Source organism: Chlorocebus sabaeus, chromosome 4 (assembly GCF_047675955.1).
Source record: "Chlorocebus sabaeus isolate Y175 chromosome 4, mChlSab1.0.hap1, whole genome shotgun sequence".
Lineage (NCBI taxonomy): Eukaryota > Metazoa > Chordata > Mammalia > Primates > Cercopithecidae > Chlorocebus > Chlorocebus sabaeus.
The window spans coordinates 38,367,445-38,377,487 of NC_132907.1; the positions used below are offsets into that span (position 1 = coordinate 38,367,445).

The 10,043-nt window shown below is 39.9% G+C and overlaps 1 pseudogene; it reads left to right on the forward strand.

Annotated features, from left to right (window-relative positions):
• Positions 1-1,573: 1,573 nt before the first annotated feature.
• On the forward strand, positions 1,574-2,588 carry LOC119628294 (U2 small nuclear ribonucleoprotein B'' pseudogene; annotated as a pseudogene).
• Positions 2,589-10,043: the final 7,455 nt, after the last annotated feature.

A 10,043-nucleotide genomic window follows, 5' to 3' on the forward strand; every position in this document is an offset into this window, starting at 1 on the left:
CTGTTTGCATCCCTTTGAAGTCCCAGGCCTTGCTCTGAGGATGTGCCACAGCATGCATCAACACAGACTTATTGAGGTTTTATTATGAACCATGAGATGAATTAGGTGCAAGAGATGCAATTATGAATAGGCACGTATAAGGTTCATGTTCAGAAGCACTTAGACTAGTGCAGGGTTTTCCACCTGGGCACTAGTGACATTTTGATGAGGAGACTGTCCTGAGTACTGGCGGATGTTTAGAATAGGCCTCTGCCCACTAGATACTACTTCCACCTCTCCAGTTGTGACAACCAAAAATGTCTCCAGAGATTGCCAAATGTCCCCAAGGTGTGGGGGCACAGGAAAGGACAGATGACCCAATGTTAGGAATCACTGGTCTAGTGTTAATAATGATTAACAATTACTGAGCATTTACTAGGTGCCAGGCACAGAGTTTGACACAAGCAGCCAAAAGACTGATGATGGAAACTCTTAGCAGGCCCTACTTAAACATTTCACCAGGTTCTCCAGGGCGCTCCATTTCCTCCACAATCCTAGCGACCAACTCCAACGGCATGTGGACCATTTGCAGCCAAGCGCTCTGGTTTGCCTGGGTGCTTCTGCTCAACATAACACAAGTTGAGTATGTTGAGTCATATGCTTATGAGAATTGTATTTGTTCCCAAACGCTTTGAGCCTATTGTACTTCTTAGAGTTGTACAATTTAATTAAAGAGTACATAAACTTATTAAACATAAGTGTGAAGAGTTGTTCCTGAGAAAATTAAGTGCAATGCTTTGGAAAGATATAATTTAAAAAACTTTCTGTTCAATTAAATCTGAATAAGAGCAACTGTAAAAAGGCAGAAAAAATTATAAAAATCTAGAAGATGTAAGGTCTTGTTACACTTTATCATTATTTTTAGAGACAGGGTCTCACTCTGTCACCCAGGCTGGAGTGCAGTGACATGATCATAGCTTACTGCAGCCTCAACCTCCTGGGTTCAAGCAATCCTCCCACCTCAGCCTCCTGAGTAACTGGAACTACAGGCATGCACCGTCCTACGCAGCTTTGTTACACTTTAATGAATACCAAACAGGACAGACATGGTGGTGAATGCCTATTGTAGTAGTGTCAGCTACTCGGGAGGCAGAAGCAGGAGGATCGCTTGAGCCTGGGAGTTTAAAACCAGCCTGAGCAACTTCATCTCTAAAAAAATAAAAAATTAAAAAATAAAGAATCACAAACTGAAAATTGTCACCAATGTACTATTAATCTAAATTAAGTAAGAGGCAAAGTGTGAAGTACAGTGAGCGGATCATTCTCAAAGAAAAGATCTATGCCCTACATAAGGATGTATAAATAAGTGAATATTTTTGTATGTTTTAAGTTGAAAGAAAATGTTTAACATATGTATGGTATTTAATGATTATTTTTATCAGCCAACTACCTGTCTTCCCGGTTGCTTTAGATGAGTAGGATTCTCTCGTATTGTCCTTGTCTTTGAGATGAAAAGTTGAAAGACAGGGAACTTGCTGGGTGCTTACTGGAAATGGTGCAGGCCTCAGGCTATTTGAACAATTGAATTCAAAACATGGATATCAGACCAAATCGCTTAATGTATATCAACAATATGAATGACAAAATTAAAGAAGAAGGATTGAAGACATTCCCATGTGCCCTGTTTTCTCAGTTTGGCCATGTGGTAAATATTGTGGCTCTAAAGACCATGAAGATGAGTGGGAGACACTGGGCTCATCCACAAATGCCTTGAGACAGTTACAAGGATTTCCATTGTGTGACAAACCAATGCAAATCCAGTATGCAAAAACAGATTCTGATATTATTTCTAAAATGTGTGGCACTTTTGCTGACAAAAGAAAAGAAAAAAGCCCAAACTGTGGAACAGACAGCAACAACTGCAAACAGAAAGCCTGGTCAGGAAACACTGAATTAAGCTGATACCCAAGGAAATTCAACACCAAGTCCTCAGGTTCTTACTACCCTCCGAATTCTGTTTTATTTTTAAGTTAATTTACCAGCAGAGGCTCATGAGATGATGTTATCTGTGCTATTTAATCGGTTCCCTGGTTTCAAGAAAGTACGTTTGGTACCTGCGAAGCATGGTATTGCTCTGGTTGAATTTGAAAATGATAAGTAGGCTGGGGCTGTCAGGGCATCTTTACAAGGATTTAAGGTCACTTTGTCCTATGCCATGAAAATCACCTATATCAAGAAGTAATACTTGGGATAGTCATCATTAAAAGACTCAATATTATTTATAATGTTTGTTTTAGTAACATTTGGTCAGGTCATTCTAAGAGTTAGGGATGGGGAAAGTCAAAGTGAAAAAAAACAGAGAAGTGACTTAACTAGGTAACATCTAGGACAGGGTGAGCCAGGAATGAAGTCTGTGTGCCTGGCTGTGGTTCAAGCTCTGGACCACAATGTGATGCACAGACAACCCCCTCCCCCAACCCCGCAATGATGCTCTCGATCACGCTAAAATTAAAAATGGCTGTTCAAAGCCATCATGAACAAAGTTATTAGATGGCAAATTAGGAGATGACTGCAACGTCTAAAAACAACCAGAGATCATACAAAATTGAAAAAGAAGAATTGAAGATATTCCCCCACATCCTGTTTTCTCAGTGTGGCTATGTGGTAGATCCTGTGGCTCTTGTATCTAGAATATACAAAGAATTCCTAAAACTGAAACGAAAAAGAAAGGTATGCAAACACAAAAATGACTAAAGTGCATAGTAGGCAATTCCTTTGACAGAAAAAGAATCCCTAAAGACTAATATATATAAGAAGTGATTAATAATTTTAGTAATCGAAGAAAAGGAATTTGAAACAACAAAGAGATACCGCTCTATGGCTCTTAGGCGGGCATAGGTTAGCAGCATAATGCCATGAATAGGCACAGATGCAAAGATGCAGGAACCCATGCACTGCTGGTGAGAATCCAGGAGTGAGCAGCCACTCCAGGGGCAACCCGGCCCCACCCTACGACCCAGCAATTTCCCTCCTAGGTGTACATCTCCAAGAAACCTTTATACGTCCTCCTTAGGAGATATGTACAAGGATGTTTGGTATAGCATTAGGGTTAGCATGGGTCGTCTAAGAAACAGATGGCAATATGCAGATTAAACCAATTAAACATACAAAAATTTTCTTAGAAGGAATACCTGGGAGAGAAAATAGGGAGGGATAGGAGAACTCATACCACAATGAAATCTGACCGCAAATGAAGGAGAGGGAAGGAAGGTTGGTGGAAGCATCCTAAGAACCTGGTGGAAGGTTCTCCAAATCCACCAGGAAGTCCTCAAGCCCTAATCAGCCATGGGAAGAGTCCCTGTCTCCCAGGAATGAGCCTGTCTTAGTCACCCTGCTGTGCTCAGTCACTGGCTAGGAGCAGTCCACAGGAAGCATGGCCTCAGGTAAAACCCAGAGCTAGCTCGCTTTCAGAGCTCAGAGCTGAGCCTTAGGTCAATTACACTCCTGCAGTTGGAGGTCTATGAGGCATAGTCTCATGGGTTCCACATGTTATTTGGAGTAACAGGGACAGGAAGGCAACATGTATGCCAATCACAGAGACTGTGGATAGGTAATGTGCAGTAGACACCACCAGTGAGCAATTAGAAGCAAAGAAGTAGATGTATACCTAACAGCACAGATGGGTCTTTAAAACAAAGTATAGAGTGAAAAAGGAAGAAACAGAATGGGATATCCAATATAATATTTCCAAAATGTGAGATACATATACATGCATGCAAAATGGTAACACTCAATATTCAAGCCTACACATGTAAACAAAAAGACTCCCACTGTGCTCATTAGAATGGTTGCTAAGGTGGAATATGGGGGTAAAAATGACTAAATAAAGGAATATACGAAAAAAGGACTTGAACTGAGCCTGAGTAACTCAATCTAATGACTCTGAGGGTCTAAATAAACAAATCAACATAGTGCTAGCCTCATGCTTCCCCCATAGTCATGACACAGAAGCAGCCTCTCTGGAATTCTTTAATAGCAGCAACTATAAAAGCAGTCTTCTGTTGTAAAAACAGCAGCTCTTTGCACAGAAGTGTCTACGCTATCCCTGGTGGTTTAAATTCAGCTGGCCCTATCAGTGCCTCACTTTGAAGCAGCGCAGACCCACCCACAGCAGCAGCACAAAACAAAAAATAATCACAAACTGAAAATTGTCACCAATGTACTATTAATCTAAATTAAGTAAGAGACAAAGCGTGAAGTACAGTGAGCGGATCATTCCCAAAGAAAAGATCTATGCCCTACATAAGGATGTATAAATAAGTGAATATTTATACCTAGGTCAGGAGGGTCTGACCTAGGAACTGCCTCAAGCTGCCTGCCCGCCTGCTCTCTCTCTCAACTTCTGCCTTCCAGCTAATGTCTGGGTTCTCCATTCCTGCCCTGGTCCCCTAGTTCTATTGTTTGTTTTTGTAGTGACTTTATTGAAATATAATTCACATGCCATACAATTCACACATTTAAAGTGTGCAATTCAATAGCTTTTCCTATAATTGTGTAGCCACAATTTCAGAATATTTTCATCACCCTCAAAAGAAACACTGTACTCCTTATCCATCAACCTCTAGTCCCTTCATGCCTCCCCCACTCCCAGCACCAGGCAATCACTAATCTACTTTTTGTTTCCATAGATTTGCCTATTCTGGACATTTCATAGAAATGGAATCATACAATAAGTGGTTCTTTGTGACAGGCTTCTTTCATGTAGCCTAATGTTTTTAAGATTTATCTATCTTGTAATATGTATTCTTTTTAGGGTCGAATATTCCATTGTAGCGATGTATCTTTTTCTCTTTTTTAAAGACAAGGTCTCACTGTTACCCAGGCTGGAGTGTAGTGATGTGATCATGGCTCCCAGTAGCCTCAACCTCTCAACCTCCCAGACTCAAGCAATACTCCCACCTCAGCCTCTTTAGTAGCTGGGACCACAGGTGTGTGCCACCACACTTAGCTAATTTTTTAATCTTTTTTTTTAAGAAACGGGATCTCACTATATTGCCAAGGCTGGTCACAAACTCCTGGATTCAAGCAGTCCTCCTTTCCAAAGTGTTGGGATTACAAGTGTGAGTCACAGATCCATATTTTGTTCATCCATTCTTTAGTTGATGGACATTTGAGTTGTTACCACTTTTTGGCGACTATGAATAATGCTGCTATGAAATTTGTATATATGTTTTTGTGTAGACATATGTTTTCATTTCTCTTGGGTGCATAGCTAGGAGTGGAATTGCCGGGTTGTATACTTACTCTACTTTTAACCTTTTGAGAAACTATCAGACTGTTTTCCAAAGCAGCTGGATCATTTTGCATTCCCACCAGCAGTGCATCAGGGTTCCAATTATTCCATATCTTCACCTACTCTTGCTATCATCTGTCCTTTTGATTAGGATCCTTCAGTTTTTGCCGTTAGCTCCCAGCTCCTCCTGAACTCGCTGACCTTAGCCGACCTGCACGCACTTGGCATCTTCCTTGGCTTCAGCGCTCTTTGGGATTCCCTGTGAAAGGCATCTTTCACCACACTAGCAGAATTAGCCCTTGGCTTCCTCCACTAGAAAATAGGGGTTGCAGATAATGGGGTTCTCAGATTCTACCCCCAAAATAAAAGAATAGAAAAAGGGGAAAGCTGAATGTAGCTGACAGCTACCTTAGCCCTTGTGGTAGTTAATTTTATATATCAGCTTGACAGAAGGGATGCCCAGTTAGGAGGTAAAACATTATTTTTGGGTGTGTCTATAAGAAGTTTCCAGAAGAGACTGGCATTTGAGTCTGTAGACTGAGTAAAGGCTCACCCTTTCCAACATGGGCAGCCATCATCCAATACACTGAGGGCCAAATGGAACAAAAAAGCAGAGAAAGGGTGAATTATCTCTCTCTTCTGCAGCTGGAACATCTATCTTCTACTGCTGGCAAACATTGTAGCTCCTGGTTCTCAGGTCTTTGTACTTGGACTGAGTTGCATCACTGGTTTTTCTGTATCTCCAGCTCCCAGACAGCAGATCGTGGTACTTCTGGACCTCTATAATTGCATAAGCCAATTCCCATAATAAATCTCATCTTTATCTCTATTATCTATCTATCTATGTATCTCCTCTTGGTTCTATTTTTATGGAGAACCCTGATTAATAGAGCCCTTTTCTTTTTCTTCTGCTCTAGTTGCTAGAATGACAAGCTGAGGAATCCAGGACGGTCTGACCTAGAGACAGCAGCAATTCTGGAATTCCAACCTGACAGTGACAAGAATGACAGCACAACCATGGCAATTACCAATTTAGAGATAAGCTTTCATTTCCTTAAATCTTTTCATTTTCTGCAAATGCAAAAATAAGAGAAAGAAGGGTCAGCATTGGGCATGGTAATAACGAATAAATCTCTGTTTTTACTGACAGTAATTTACAGTTGATAATGTTAATTGCTTCTGTTATCAACGACATCATTTTTATGGCTGGTTTATTTAGTAACAACTGTTGGCAGTTGTACCATTTCTATGTGTTTCAGGCTGAAGGGTCCTAGTTCAGGGTGAGACAGATTTGAAGATTATCATGGTTGAAGAAGAAATGCTGTCATCGCAGGGGGAAAAAAATACCAGAAAAGTTACGGATTATGTTTCTTTTTAACCCTCCATTTTGAGGCTGGGGAGGCTGGGATCATTTAAGTAGAGGTTTATTTCTTTGGAAAATTGACTTGAGTTTGGATTTCTCAAGTGTATTTGAATTTCACCCCAGGAAAGCAGGCTCAGTGAGGATGTTTTCCTAAGTAATGATTATATGCATGGCAGATCCTTTACTTAACAATCATTTAAACTTGGGAATAGATTAAATCCATTAACTAGGCCAGTGTTTTTCCCCTTACTGTGGTCATTAACCAAATTGCTAGCTTTAGTTGGAACTCAGATAACTATTTAAAGATACCCTAGACCTATTGTTTTAGCATTTTTATTTCAACAGACATTACCAGACGACTAATTTTCAATATTTAGTTTTACAGAGTTTAAGTATAAACTTTCAAAGCATAAATTCTTTTTATTTTTATTTTTAGACAGGGTCTCTCTCTGTTGCCCACGCTGGAGTGCAGTGGGATGATCGCAGCTCACTGCAACCTCTGCCTCCTGGGTTCAAGTAATTCTCCTGCCTCAGCCTCCCGAGTAGTTGGGATTGCAGGTGTGTGCCACCATGCCCGGTTATTTTTGGATTTTTAGTAGAAACAGAGTTTCGTTATGTTGACCGCTGGTCTCAAACACTTAACCTCAAGTGATCCACCCACCTCAGCCTCCCAAAGTGCTGGGGTTACAGGCATGAGCCACCACATCTGGCCTCAAAACATAAATTTTTTTTTTTTTTTTTTTTTTTGACATGGAGTCTCACTCTGTCGCCCAGAGTGCAGTGACACAATCTCGGCTCACTGTAAGCTCCTCTTCCCAGGCCCAAGCGATTCTCTGGCGTTAGCCAGAGATTACAGGCACCCACTATTGGGTGGGATTACAAGTGGCTGGGATTACAGGCACCCATTACTATGCCTGGCTAAGTTTTGTATTTTTAGTAGAGATGGGGTTTCACTATGTTGGCCAGACTAGTCTCAAACTCCTAACTTCAAGTGATCCACCTACCTTGGCCTCCCAAAGTGTTGGAATTACAGGCATGAGTCATCACACCTGGCCTCAAAACATGAATTCTCTTGCTAAATGTAATTCATATTCATTTAAGTGCCCTTGTTTTAAGGGTACTGATTAATGAGTTATGCATTTGTGTAACTAGCACCATAATCAAGATATAAAACATATCTATTACCCTTTTCTTCTACCTTTTGCTGTCAATCCCTACCTATTTTCTGGCCCCAGGCAGTCACTAATATACTTTTGTTACTAGATTAGTTTTGTCATTTCAAGAATTTAATATAAATGGAACCAAACTGTGTTTGAAATTCATCCATGTTGTTGCATGTATCAGTTTTTTTTCCTTTTTATTACTCAATATTATCTCATTGTATGGATATATCACAAGGATAAAGTTTACCCCAGGAATGAAAGCTTGGTTTAACATTGAAAATCAATAATTATGATTCACTATATGACCAGAATACATGTGAAAAAGCATATGATCATCTCAATATAGTTAGAAGAGGTACTTGACAAAATTCAGCACCCATTAATGATGAATACTCTCAGCAAACTAGTAACAGAAGGGAGTATTCTTAATATGACAAGGGCTTCTACAGGAGATATGATACTTAATAGTTGCATTGGTTATCACTTGCTATGTAACAAATTACCCCAAAATTTAGCAGCTTAAACAATAAGCACTCATCATCTCACAATTTCTGGGAATTAGGAATTTGAGAGCCACTTAACTGGGTGAGTCTGGCTGAAGTTCTCTTAAGAGATTGCAATCAAAATGTCAGCTAGGGCCACAGTCATCTGAAGGCACGAGTGGGACTGGAAGAGTTACTTCCGAGATTGCTCATTCACATAGCTGTTGGAAGAAGGCCTCAGTTCCTTAACTGTTATTTGTAGGAAGCCTCTTATCCTTACCATATGGATCTTTTCATAACATTTCTTGAGGGTCCTCATGGCTTGGCACATGGCTTCCCCCAGAATAAGTGATCCAAAAGAAAGAAAAAACAAGGAGGAAGCCACAGTGCCTTTTATCACCTAGTCTTTGGAAGTCATATACGATCATTTCCACTAGAGTATATTCATTAAGAAGCAAGTTACTAACTACAGCCTGCATTCAAGAAGAGGGGAATTAGGCTCCACTTTTTGAGGGAGGAGTATTAGAGAAATTATGCATGCATTTCAAAACTACCACAATGTGAAAGATGGAATGTTTTCCCAGGAAGATCAGAACAAAGAAGGATCTATAGATTCAGCACAGTCTGAATCAAAATATCCAAAAGCATTTTATAGAAACTGATGAGCTGATTCACCTAAAATTCATATGGAAATAACGAAGATGTTAAAAAGCCAAAATAATTTTGAAAAAGAACAAAGTGAAGGGTTTATGCCACTTGATCTCAAGGTTTATTATAAATCTATAGTCATCAAGACAGTGTGGAATTGTATGGACAGACATATAGAGCCATGAAACAAAATAACGATTCCCCAAATAGATGCATATAATATAAAATTAAAAATATGATAATAAAATATATATATTATTTTTGCCAAAAGCACCAAGTTATTTTAATGGAGAAAGTTTTTCAACAAACACTGCTGGAACAACTGTATGTTTATACGGAAAAAATGAAACTTGACCCTTAACTAATACTAGGCATAAAAGCTATTAATAATTTGAATAGATCATAGACCTAAATGGTAAAGTTAAAACTGTAACGTATCTTTTTAAATTTATTTTATTTATTTATGTATTGTAGAGATGGGAATCTCATTATGTTACCAAGGCTGATCTCGAATTCTTGGGCTCAAGCAACCCTCCTGCCTCAGCCTCTCAATGTGCTAGGACTACAGGTGTGAGCCACCATCCCTGGCCAAAACTATAGCATATCTTAAAAAAGATTGTATTAGCCAGGGTTCTTCAGAGAAACAGAACAAATAGGAGAGAAATTGATACAGATATAAGAGGCAATTTATTATGAGAATGGGCTCATATGATTACGGAGGCTGAGAAGTCCCATGATAGACCATCTACAAGCTGGAGAACTAGGGAAGCAGGTGGTTTAGTCCCAGTCTGAAGGCTTAAGAACCTGTGAGAACCAATAATGTGACTCTTGGTTTTAGGCCAAAGGTCTGAGAACCTGGGGGCTGCTTGATACAAGTCACTAAGTCCAAAGGCCAGAGAATCTGGAGTTCCGATGTCCAAGAACAGAAGCCCGGGATATCCTAGCTTCAGAAGAGAGAGTGAATTCATTTTTTCCTCTGCCTTTTTGTTCTATATTTGCCCTCAACCAATTGAATAATGCCTGCCCATCCTCATATTGGGTGAAGGTGATCTTCCTTATTCAGTCCACTGATTCAAATGACAATCTCTTCCAGAAACACCCTCGCAGACACACCC